This window comes from Apis laboriosa, unplaced genomic scaffold (assembly GCF_014066325.1).
Source record: "Apis laboriosa isolate Shangri-la unplaced genomic scaffold, ASM1406632v1 scaffold4_cov146, whole genome shotgun sequence".
NCBI classification, from domain to species: Eukaryota; Metazoa; Arthropoda; class Insecta; order Hymenoptera; family Apidae; genus Apis; species Apis laboriosa.
The window spans coordinates 5,681,097-5,695,089 of NW_025223501.1; the positions used below are offsets into that span (position 1 = coordinate 5,681,097).

The 13,993-nt window shown below is 26.3% G+C and overlaps 2 long non-coding RNA genes across 2 annotated transcripts; one reads left to right on the plus strand and one right to left on the minus strand.

Annotated features, from left to right (window-relative positions):
* Nucleotides 1-12,234, minus strand: LOC122717245. The gene is made up of 5 exons (XR_006347173.1): nucleotides 11,206-12,234; nucleotides 10,635-10,729; nucleotides 4,184-4,437; nucleotides 950-1,093; nucleotides 1-436 (listed from the first exon to the last, which is right to left on the minus strand). It is a non-coding gene; the product is annotated as an uncharacterized LOC122717245 (long non-coding RNA).
* LOC122717246 lies at nucleotides 1,653-8,343 on the plus strand. The gene is made up of 6 exons (XR_006347174.1): nucleotides 1,653-2,246; nucleotides 2,379-3,005; nucleotides 3,545-3,671; nucleotides 3,763-4,387; nucleotides 7,205-7,315; nucleotides 7,388-8,343. It is a non-coding gene; the product is annotated as an uncharacterized LOC122717246 (long non-coding RNA).
* Nucleotides 12,235-13,993: the final 1,759 nt, after the last annotated feature.

Consider the following 13,993-nt stretch of genomic DNA (forward strand, 5'->3'; position numbering starts at 1 on the left):
GCTTTCTCTCTCTCTCCCCCTCCCTCTGTCTTTCTTCCTTCCTCTCTCCCTCCCCACTCTCTCTCTCTCTCTCTCTCGCTCGCTCTCTCTCTTTCTCTCTCTCCCCTCTCACTCTGTTTTTCCCTCCACCTGTTATCGTTTCTTTTCCGTATGTATATGGAAATATTTCTCTGCTTGTATACGGTTTACATGTCACGTGTCCGGCCAGAACATTTTTCTACGAAATCCGTTCTCTCTGCAGGCCCTTCCTCGCACTTTTCGCATGTAACCTAGCGAATGTAACACGCGCGTACGTACGCACGTACGCATGTAAAACGACGTTGAAAAAACGGTTCCGCTTTTCCGGCTTCTCTGGACGCTTATTTCCAATCTTTAAGGAACAGAGGGATGCGTCAACTGTATACCCTTTTCACTGATCTTGTTGATGGCGCGTGGTCTGTAAGTAGAAATTGATAAGATCTCACTTTTTATATAAGCTTTTTTTTTTCAGAAAGTTGATGCAAATCTGTGAATATAATTATATATATATATATATATATATATATATATATATATATATATATGTGCAGTGGGTCACTAAAAAAATATATTCAAAGTGATATTAAAAGTGTCAAACGATATAAAGATATACGTTATACTTAAAAATACTTGATCTGAAGACAATCTTGCATGAAAAATAAAAACATATTTTATTTTAGTTATAATTCAAGGTAAATATATTTGTTAAGTCAAAGCAATAAATTTTTAAGCAATTTTTTTTTTTTTTCTTAATTTTTCCTAAAATTGTTGTCTTCCTTCTGTTGCAAGATCCTCAATCATTATAAAGTATAAGTTATTCAAAATCCAAATAAATTTTCGTTGAAATTATTTATTATTTTATTTACGCTGTTATCCAAGTAGCATTTCCGGATAATATAATTAAATTAAGAAATTGATTGATATTCATTACCGGCCATATGATCCATACCAGTATCCAGGCTGCCGTTGCCATCATCGATGCTAATATGCCCTGGGATGATCAAGCAAGCATACTCAAGCACGCCGCAATGTGTAGCCAAACAGAGAGAAATCATTTTGAGTATTTACGATGATTCTGTAAAAATAATCGGTATGCTTGATTAAAATAAAAATCATAAGAAAGATAAAATCACGAATACCACACATCTATATAATTGAATAATTTACAGATATGTATATATCATCTTATAACGATTATTGCTAATAATTGTTCTGCTATCGATGTGCAATTTATAAATCATTTTGAAAAAAATTTACACAGAGAAGAAACGAAATTTGTTTCCTCCTTGAAACAATATCGATAACGTATACCGAAACTATGCTGAAATATATTTATTTTCGAATAGAGAAAATTGATAGGAACAAATTACAATATGTATTGTTTATCCAATTTCTCGAACATCAATTTTTTAATGGATGAATCTTCCTTGATAAACAAGCGTCTTCAATAGTTCTTGATCATTACATCTATGATTGCTGTTGGATATATATTTAATATCTGAACTTTTATAAATACAAAGTGTCCATTCTGAGACAACGTACCTCAGAAATCAGACCCTCTTGTGATGTTCTTCAAACGATCGAAGCGATTGTTTATCTGTTAAATGATAAATTTCCACGATATTTGTACCTGTACAACACAGGTTTATTATTAAGTGGCATGGTTGCACGTCGATAGCTTTGCATTAGTTCTCTCCTTATTCAAGCTATAAATAATTTTCCAATATTGTTTCATCCTCGCACGCGTAAGCGCCCATAAGCCACGTTGAGCGATAGTTTTCTCTTCGTACACATTAAAAATATCATCTTGAGGAGGGATCACAGCCTATGGCTAATGGAAAACTGCTCTATAATAATATCTTTCGTGGCCTCGTTGCAACACACTTTTCAATACGAATGAATATTAAAGTGTGACGTACTGTTATCAGCAATATTAATCACTATTTTTAAACAAAGTGTTTGCCAATAAGGACAAGGTTACCTTGTACATACTCAGAGAAGTGAATCTTAGAAATGGACAGTTGCATTATTTCTCTAATGGATGGGATGGATGAAATTAACGTTCCTTTGACCTTACATTTCGTTGATGAATATCGAAATATATATATGTATACAGCTAACATTCTTGCATGCTCCATTATGTCTCCAGTGGCGACTCAATGAGATTGGTTGATAATTTAGTTCTCGTGATGTCACGTGATTATATTAAAAATTACATTTTTATATACGTATCTACATATATTTATATATTTTAATTTCATTGTATTTATTTAATAAAGAAGGCGGATTATATTGAAGAGGTTATAGGCGTGTTCTGTTTGATTTCTATAATTTGTTTAATTGTTGAATTTGTGTTTCAGGCAAAATGAGTAGACTGGAAGTAGGATAAAGAATAATTCAAGAAAAAGAAATCAAAATCATTTAAAAATTATAAACTATTCCATATATAAATAATATTATATAATTTAATAATATTAATCTTTCTTAAATTTGTTTGGCGATTGTAATAAGTTGCAATAGAATTCATACAAATTCATAAAAATATAGCAAATATAATTAAGTAAATATTTTGTCTTTAAACCATTTTCTTATATCTCTAAAACATTTCTTACAAAATTCACAGTCCAATTATTACTTTTGATCTCAGTTTAACCCTTTGTGCATATTTTTTTGGAATATATTCTAGAATCCAATGAAACCAACTGAAAAGACACCACAAAGTGTCTGTTTTAAGTGGTTCTAAAAAAAAAAAAAAAAAAGAGCATGGCCGATCTTGGTGACGTTTTCCTCGGATGTGATTCTACGAACCACTCTTTGTACGTCTGTTGGCAGTGAGCCGAATGAGACGCAACTGTCCCGAACAATTCAACTCCTGATCTTAACTTTGTAGAATTCACTCCATTAAATTGTAAGTTTAAGTAGTTACAAATGCAATTTAAAGAGATAAGCGTTCAACCTGTTACTATATCTATATAATTTGGAAATTGGTATGTACAGTTTATAATTTTCCTTTTTCTATATCGCATTTTTTCTCATTTTATCGAAAATATTTTCACGTTTTTATTTAAATTCCATTTAATTCCGCAATGTTATCAATACCTTTCAACGTTTTGTTACGTTTTCTTTAAAGAAATTTTATTGCTTGGATGTGAAGTAATCGTGGCACGAGCCAAGTCGATCGATTTTTTTTTGCACTATTTACTGGGATTTTGTTGGGAAATACGTATGTATTTGTATTTTTTTTTTATTTTTATTTTTCTTTTTAATTTCAAAATTGAATTTAAAAGATACGGATTTTCAAAAAAGTTAATTTCAAAATGATCAATCGTATAAAGTAGATATATTTTCTGCAAGAGTCTAATTTAATCTTTCAAATTGTTTTAATAAAATTTGCTTTTTCACACAATTCCCGCATAAGCTTCAGTCAGGTAACTATATTAATTTCTTAGGTAGTCTAATTAGCTGTTCAGATAACTTTATTAAGTACTCATACAGCTGCCATAAATTTATTAACTATGTACTTTAGATAGAGTTCCAATTCCAATAGTTCGACGTATCGGCACGAATACTACTCATATTGTATTGCACTCATATCGTATATTCGCAAGATTTTTCTATCATTTTGTAATTATACATTATTGTATAATATTAAAGTAAGTAAATGGCAGTTTATCGATAATTCTTTCAATTTTATTTTAAATTAAAATTTAACTCAATCATATCGATTCCTATTTTGAATGACAGCTGACTGTTGCGTTACGTTGTTAACGATGTATAATGCTTCGACAAGATTGTCCATTGTTTCTTCGAAACAATGCCGATCGTACAATCTACTGGAAATCCGTCAAAACTTCTGCATTCATCCAATATTATACGAATACGATACGATAATATTTATATTTAAAAGCGCACAATAATGTTTCACAAAAAATAAAGGAAATTCTCGCGCTAAATCTTACTTAATGTCATGGATCTATCGAACATTTGTAAAATGATTTGTAAAATGAATACGTATGTTGTAATTAAATCTATTGTTATTATATAAGTTCATAAAATATAAAGATACGAGAGCGGAGAAGAAAAGGGAGAAAGGAAAGAAGAAAAATTTGTCCGCATTTGCAAAAAGGTTAATAATGAAAAATATCTCCAGTATTATCCTACTTACTTTTCGCTGATGCGTGCTCCCCAATGCTCATTGTTGCTTAACGACAACATGTCACATTTCTCGTTACACCGCGGTTAATAAAAGTCCCATCACCAGTCACCGGCATCTTGGCTCTCGTGAACATGATGACGGGCAGAGAATTCTATTTTTCATCGATCGAATCTTGTACGGAGTTGCATTCTTCCTCGAAGGATATCACATCAGGTATATCACAGTCGATGATACATTTCAGCCGGTGTTTTGCGGACCAATTACTGCACATAAAAGAATCACTTGTAAATATGGTTAAAATCGTTAACTATGCCGGTGCTATGAAACGGAGGTTAGGTCAAAAGCTATCACAACATCACAAGTGCGTCCAAAGTTACTTAAATTTTATTTCAATCTTGTTTGCATTATCGTCGTGACGCATTTTATCTTGTCAGAAATGACAACCATCTATAACCATCAATTAAATAGATAGAATGTGTAAATATATATTTTCATGTTCTTAATTAATATATAATAAATATTTATTTGGTATCTCAAGTTGTCACCGATCATTCCACGCGCAAACAATCTAATATCTCGTTATATAGTGTTATTATAATAATAATGATTAAGTAATAACGAGCCCTATGTAACATTAGTAAGGTTAACAATCTATTTGCTGATTTGTCGTGGTTAACAGCCTGCATACAAGTTGCCAACCCTATATGGCGAAAACTTTGAATTCTAATTAGGACTCGCAAGTCTCGGAGTTTCTTGGTTCTGTTTCAATAGTAATTGATGTATTACTGAGCCACAAAAGCTACAAAAGGATATTGGCGAGCCAGTTTGCCAAATTGCAACCGTGTATTCGTTATAATTTCTCTTAATATATATTTGCACATGAAATAAATGATTAAATTGAACAATTTCCATATTGTTTTCTTTTGTTATCTCAAATTGTACGTTTACATATATCTTTGTATAAATTTCGTATTAATCATGTTAAAAAAAAAATATAGAAATGATTTTGAAATTTGTAAAACAAAAACTCAAAAAAGATTATTGACATGTTATTACCATGTCACGGTTCTTTCTATAGAATAATATTTTTGTAAACAACATTATTTCATATTTCTAAAAATAACAGAGATATTTATGTGACCCCATTTAATTACTATTTTTTACATACAAGGTATTATCAAACATTGTAATATTTTTGTTATTCTTTTAATATTGTTATTTGATTTATGATGATAAATATCGTGATTCAAGATCTTCTTCCATAAAATCATTTTTCTTCAGTTTTAAAGCTCATCAATGATTTTATAATTATAACAATATTTTTATTATCGTATTATCGTATTTTATCAGACAATTAAATAATCATATTTGATATTATTATTTTTATTATTATTAAAAATTCAGACGTATAGCGGTATATTTTTTTTTATATTTTTATTATTTTATTAGAATTTATATAAAACGATATTTTATGTCGCCGATATATAAAATATTTTTCATATAATAATTCTTTTTTAGAGTTTTATATAATTATTTTTTTTAAAAAATTAAAAAATCATTAAATTGATTTCTGCCTAAAATTTCTGTCATTCGAAAATATATCTAGTTAAATTCCAATCTTTTCCACTCATTACAATTCGAAATTATCTTTTTCAAATTCTTACATCGGTATTTATCGTATAAACTATCGTAAGAAAGAACATCAACCATTTTGCGAGTATTCTTTATTCTGTGTAATTAAATCGACATTAACGTCATTAAACTAACGCTGGAGGCGCTAGTACGTAATGCGTATAAGAGTACCAATTAAGCACGTACGTTTTGACACTTGTTATGAAATGTACGAGCAAAAAACAAGATATTAGTACAAAAATTAAATACAAATCGCTATAATCATTTTTTATAATTCGCTCGTAATTTTATGTATCAGATTAAACGTTCATTCGTAATTTATTTTAGAAAAATCCTTTTTCAGGTACATTTTTTTTTCTTTATATATTCTTTCTATTTGAGGTATTCTTCTATAGATACGATCTATCTTTTTTAACGCTGTCATTATTTTTCTCAAAATAACTTAACCTAACCTAACTAATTTAAATTAATTAGATTGTAATTTAACTTAAATTTAAATTAAACAGATATTTTTTGATTTTATGATGCATAATTTATTTATTATTATTTATGAAGAATAACAATAAAATTTGCAATATCGTGGTAAAAATACGAACTTTATTTTATTAGTGAATGCTATTGTGATTATTTTTAAAATAATTTTATATTTATATATAAATATTTTTTTTTTTTATGACTTTTGATGTTATTACTGTTATCAAAATATCTTCTTTTCAATATTTCTTTTATCTTTAAAAACAAGAAAATATTACATATATAAAAAAAGAACTTTTCAACATAGTTAGTTTATATTAGCTAAAAGTTGAAAGAAAAATATTTTGATGCCATTAATCATACTACGAAATATTAATGAAAGCTGTGAAGACCATTTCTTAAAAAAACAGTTTTCCAAAATTGACATGAAAATAGCATTGATTCATAGATTCGTACTTTGAAAATGACCACAATGATATTCGACAAGAAGTATTAATTTTGATACTAGTTCGTCAATTTCATTATTTATTTTAAGGAGATACGCAATTTTTCAGGCATTTACATATTATAAGAGAAAATTATATTTTCATTGCTGACTTGATGAAACTGTTCAGAACTCTACACTTTTTTTTTACTTTTAGTCATAGAACAAGTTAGTAAAGTTTATGCGGAACCTGTAGAACACTTTGTATAGAGGTATTAGTTAAACAGTTCGGTATAATATGATAATGGAGAGAAAATAGGAAAAGTACTCTAGATTAACGTGGACAGCATCGAATATATATAGTAAATAGTCTATAATTCTAGCTCACTTACTAGTCACGTGACAATGAAATATTAGATATCTTTCTATCCCTATGTTTTGAATTATCGAGGATGCTAATAAATATATCCAGTTTTGATGCATAAAAATTTTTATTACAGAATACAATACAATATAACAAGATTATTAAAAAATTAAAAATCACTTCGATAAAATGATAGTAATAAAATCTCTGTTATAACTGTGAAAATTTCACGATCTGATCGAAACAAGTAAGTGCATAGTTTAAATCTTGATTTTCAGATATTTTCAGGTAAGAAATAAACAAAATATTCTATTTACAGGATATTCTTGAAAGGAATATGCTATTGTAATATTAAAAAACGTTTGAACATTGGCTATTCCTGATAAACGTTTTATTTGGAGGTTTTATTTGGAAAAGAATGGAAATTATATACTCAATTTTTTTAATCGATGAAGCAAAAGATTAATCCTAATCCACTCGTATTATATGACTATCGTATGTGTAATACATCGAATTTTATTCATTTGTTTACGAATTTTTTTTCGTAATTAATACATGCTCGTTCAATGTCTATTTAACAAAAATTAAATAATTATTCGATGAAGCTATTTCAATTCGAGGAATACGATTTAATGCGAATTTTTTAATCTTGATTGGAAATTTTTAAACTTGAATCACAGTATATATTATAATTAATAACTGCATTTTTTCCATTCGAAGAATTTTACAATGTTTGAAAGAAGCTTGTAAGTATTTAAACAAATATTGAATTAATTAACTCGTACTATAGAAGTTTGAAAAGTGAAGCCTTTTTATTTTGTCTGTTTAGCACCGAAAAAGCGTTCGATAAGAATTATAATAAGAAATATTCGAAATGAATTAATTACTGTTAAAAAACAGTGAATTCGAATATAAAATTATTACATAAAGTAACGATTAAATAGATAAATTATTTTTTTTATTTAATAATATAGCGTATGGAAAAATGATAATATGGAAAATATAATAATTAAAATGAATTAGAAAAATAATATTTGACAACTGAAAATGTCGTCTTTTCCATTTCGTTGAAGATTAAAAAGACAAATACTAAATCTAGAACTCAGGAAAACTTCAAGAAACTCGTAGTTTGAATTACGGATTCTTTAAACACTTGAATAATTCTTTTTTTTTTTTTTTTTTTCTTTCAGATTTCAATTATCAAAGTTTTATGATATCTTAGCTGACATAATAACCTTCTTCATTACGAATTATTACTTTTAGTTTTATGTTCATTTGTTCTCAATCTTATCATCAATCTTCTCCAGTGAAAAAGAGAATTATATATAGAAAGATCTCCTTTTATAGTGGTTTTTATATAATCATTTTATACAATTTTACAGTATTTTAAATTTTAGTGAAAAAATTTCAACTATATACATATATATATTATATATATAATCATTTTTTTATAACCTGATACATAATTGATAAAGATTTTAATAATATTTCTTATCTTATACTATCATTTACTTACAAACGATTAATGTATATATTCTGTAACAGTTAAATTACTATTATTATATTTCTCTTAAAATTTGGAAAAAACCATAAACCAACAAATGACCATAAAGAGAGATTACCTAAATATTAATTTTCCAATTAACATTGTATATATATATTTTTTAAGATTACATTTTGTATCATAAAACCAATAACACGGATCTAACACTTTCATATATAGAAATTTATATATAACTATTATATGTAAAAATATCATAGAGTACATCTTAAAATAATTATTTAATTGCACAAAGAAAAAACTATTTAAAAAATAAGACGAGATAAAAATTAAGAATAAGAAAAATAAAAAATAAAAAAAGCAAATGTAGGAATTTTAGGGATTAAAAATATTAATACTTAATATTAAACTATGATATTATTGTTATCGACATTATTTGCATTTAAAAATGCAAATAAATACAAGGTACATTAATAGTATTTTTTTATTGTATTGACGTATTTTTAGTCAAAATATTTTCAACGAGTACACGTATTATTCAAGTTTGCTGTTTGCAGCAGTTTATATTTATGTGAATAATAATTTTAACATAAATTACTGTTCAAAAGTTTGGAATCACATCTATTATTTATGGTTTATAAAAGAAAACAAAATAATATAGTTTTCTATTTTTACCTTTGTTAAATTTATTCTTTCACTATATTACTATTTTTTTTTATTTATAAATAAGTGATATCAAACTTTTGACTGTGTATATGATGTATTCGTATATTTATTTTTTATTAATCAACGATTTTTAATACCTTTGATACTTGTTCAAAATTTATTTGCGAAAAAATATAAATTTATTTAAAAATATTTGAAATAATTGATATTTAAATATTGAATAAACAATATTGATTATATAAAATTTAACAATGTGAATTTAATAATGTGTGCCTGTAAAAATATTAATCATAAAAATTTATGTGATTATATGATATGTAAGTATATAATAAAAATAAAAATAAAGTAAAAAGTAAATAGATAATTGGTTTTATTGAAAACAAATTAATTACGACATTAAAAATGACATTAAAAATATTAAAAATTCTATTTTTATTATAACAATATACACAATTAATAAATATCATCGCACTAAAATATAAATGTTAAAAAATAAATTAATTACTTATAAAAATTTATAATTTATATGAAAAAAATAATTACACAAAAGTTTATAAATACACAAGATATTAATTCATAAATATATAATATTTTTATAAATTAAATTCATAAGTTATTGATAATTGTATTTGCTATAAATATTGATGATTATATTCATTAATAAATGTAATAATAAATTTTCATAAATGAAATAAAAAATTTAGAAAACATGTCGACATATATAAAAATTCGATTTAAAGCGTGATGAATGGAAGCAATAGATCTACAAAACAATATAAGAATAACAAAAAAAGACAGTAAAAAGGGAATATTAATATGTGCGTTACAAAAAAATCTTTTAATATTTTTAAAAAGAAATAAAAAATAATATTAATAAAGATGACATGGTAAATATAAAAAATTGCATATTATTCGATATAGATATATAATATATATATTTTATTTAAAAAAAATTGATGGAAATATACAACTTATAAATATATGCGAAATTAAATATTAATTGAAATATTAAAAATATGTTAGTTGAATTAACAAATAGATATAATTTATTTATTAATATAAATTTTAAGAAAATAATATTGTTGTAATTGAAAAGATGAACAAGAAGATAATTCAAGAAAAATATTATGAAATATTATTAAGAATAATACCAATAGAGAGAGTGGCGCCATCAACGATACTAATGGCGATGAAAATATCAACAACAAAAATATTAACCCCTAATGATTACTATGTCAAACTTAATAAAAACATTAGTTTAACTAATATTAAAATAAATAAAAAGATTTAAACATTTAACCCTACATTTACCATTCAACGAATTATACCATAAACTATATAAATATTAATAACACCATTAAAATATAATCATTACAACAATTTGTTGAACACTTTTTACCTTCTTTAGCGTGTTCACATATAACAGTTAGTCACTTGGACAAAATTCATTAACTCCTTAATTATAGAATACACCTTTGATTTTGTTCTTTTTTTCTGTTCATCATATATGTTTTATTTAACATTTAAAAGTTTTTTATTAATTAATCAACGGAACAAAAAGTATTAAAATGTAGAATATCCACTGGTTTCGATGTTAGAATTTTGATGAAGAATCGTTAGGCGTGGTAAGAAACCCGATGACACAGGTTGGAAAAAAATACAACTTAATTTGAGTGGCGAAAATAAAAAAGAGGAATTGACGAATTTTTAATTGTTTTGAAGTGCTGGATCATACCAAAAACAATTTGTTACAAAATGAAATTGAATTTAACAAGAAATAAAAAAAACGGTGAAATATAAAAAAAATTTAATATCTCGATCGATAAAAACTGAACGAATTGTTTATCGACTGAGAACGACCACTTTTTAAGAAAAACATTGCAACGAAAGCTTGAGCAATCGTGCAATATTTATAAAAATCAAAAGAAGTAACAACTATGATATAATGAGAATTCGTCGATATAGGTTACCGTATCAACCAAATGGAAAACACCGAAAAAAAATTTCACTGACACAATAAACTCGAAGGCGAGACCGAAAATCCACAAAACGATTGCGTTTCCTTACGTCGAATTCACACATAATTTAAATCACTAATATTCAGCATCGGTGTAGAAAGGCGGGACGATCTGTACGAGAAATCTCGCGTACATCAATACACAAAACTATATTTCGGACTGATTATCGAGAGCACCAAAGGATCCGATGATATTTAACAAGTACCACCACCCTTTTTTTCCACCGATCATCAACGGCACATTCTCTTCGTTATTTTGATTCACTCGAGCCCGAACCTAAACCCGAGGGAGATAGACAACACAACAAGCAGGCACACAGATCAAGAGAGGACAGACCGCGTGTATGTTATATAATGTACCCGCGTACGTGTAGATGCGTGAGAAAGAGTAAGTGAAGTGAATAAGTGAGAAAGAGAGAGATAGAGAAACAGAGCGAGAGAGAGCACGCGAGAGAAAGAGAAAGCCAGAGCAAGAGAGAGAGATAGAGAGTGGGGAGGAAAAAGAGAGATAGAATGAGCAACCAAGTGGGGGTAATGGAGAAAGAGAGAGAGAGAGAGAGAGAGAGAGAGAGAGAGAGAGAGAGAGAATAAGTGAAGCGGAGAGAGAAAGAGAGAGAGCTAGAAAGAGAGAGAGAGAGAGGAGTAGAGTGAGGGAGAGAGGAGGACGCAAAGACGACGATGATTGCACGAGGGATGCGTCCGCGACGGAAGTACGAGGCACACTAAGGGCGTGGGCAATCGGAGCAAGGTCGGTATGGAGTTCTGAGGGGAGGACCCACATTGATTTTGATTTTCGAAGCGCGCGCATGAGTCTCCGCGTTCAGGTTTGCCCATTCATACGTATGGGACATTGGTCCTTAGTAAGTAGTATTCGCTCAATCGGTCCACGTTCGACATCAACCTTTTCTTTTCCTTCTTTTCCTTTTTATCAACAGATTTTCTTTTAACCGATTAACGAACACATGTTGCGCGCTTAATCTCTGTTACATGAAATCAATTTGCTATTTCCATTTTTGATTCGTACGGATTCAAATCATAGCTATGATATTTCTGTGAATCTTATAGAGAGAAATATCAAAAAGATAAAAAGTATAGAATTTAGAATTAGAAGTACGAAAAAAAAAATTGTTTTATGAAGTATGTTATATATTTATGAAAAAATAAAATTATTTATGAAAGATTTTTTTTCGATATAATTTTTATATAAAAGTGTAAAATTAATTATATGTATATGAATAAAGAATATATAAAATATTTATTTTGAAAACATTAATTATTTGTACATTTTGATTTATTTTTAAATGGTCATATTTTTTATATTTTGTTTATTATTATATCATTATATATTATTATCATATCATTGTATTTTCATTAAAAAATTTATTTATAATTACTATTTTACTTTTCAAAATACTTTTCAAAGAATATTAATATTCTTTTTTTTTTATTCTTAAATAAAATTCTAATTATATTAAATTGAATAATTATAATATTGATAATTATTTTATATAATTCTACTCCTTGTTAATTGAGAGAGATTTAAAATATCATCATATTTAAAATGTTATCTTTAATTATGTCATTAATTTTTGAAATTTTTGTAAAACAACAGAATACTTTGAAATAGATATTGTATTTCATTATTGAAAGCATATAAATGATAAAAGATACGAAAGCGTTATTTACCACTCAAAAAATATTTATGTATAAGAGATATTATGAAGCACACAAAGAATACCATGAGAACAATCACATTACTAAGATGAACTGTGCTGAAACTTTATAAAATAGTAATCAAGAACAGAGGGAATGGATACTTTGAAAAAGAATGTCTGAACTGCGCAGGACAGTTATCGTTACCTGTAAATTAATTATATACAAAACGAAACATGTTTCCTAATTTCATAGTTGATAATACGATTTTTTTTTAATAAATAATAATTTTTAATAAATTATTATTTTTTTGAATTTAATGTATTTGTCTTTAATTTTCAAAAAAGAATTTTTCTTCTATTAATTTTTTTTTTTTATATTAAAAAATTTTTTTACATCTATCTATCTTTTTTATTGTTCAAAATATTTGATTGAATTTTGATTTGATTAGTTAATTATTAATTACTTAGTGTTGAAATACGTTTAATATAATCAAAAATTTAAGAAAGTTAAAATTAAAACGCTAAAATTAAAAATAAAATTTAAAAGCTAGTAAATATATTATTTAATATTAAATCTCCTATTATTTAAACATTAAATTTTTCAAATTTATATAAACAAACAAAATGAAAATATAGTATTAATAAAGACATAAAAAAATTGTGTAAACACATCATGAATTCTAAAAAAAATAATATTTATACTCATGCAGTACTTATTTCAACAGGTGATTCGATAATTACAAATCGATATATTATTATTATTATTATTATATTATTATATATTATTATCGTATATAAATTACAGTCGTACAAATGCATCCCAAATCAGGAACAGCATGAAATATTGGAAACTGAATTGATGGAAGAAAAAAGTGGTATAATTTTTAAAAAAAATATACAAATGAATCATCGCATATAAATTTTATTATATTTGTGATAAAAGATTGCATTATGAAATATAAAAATATTTATCAGATTGATTTAAATTTTATATGATTCCATTTAATTACTTTTGGTATAATTTAATTGTTCTACACTTTTATTATTCTTTTTTAACCACATTTTTAAAATATGCACTGTTTTAGT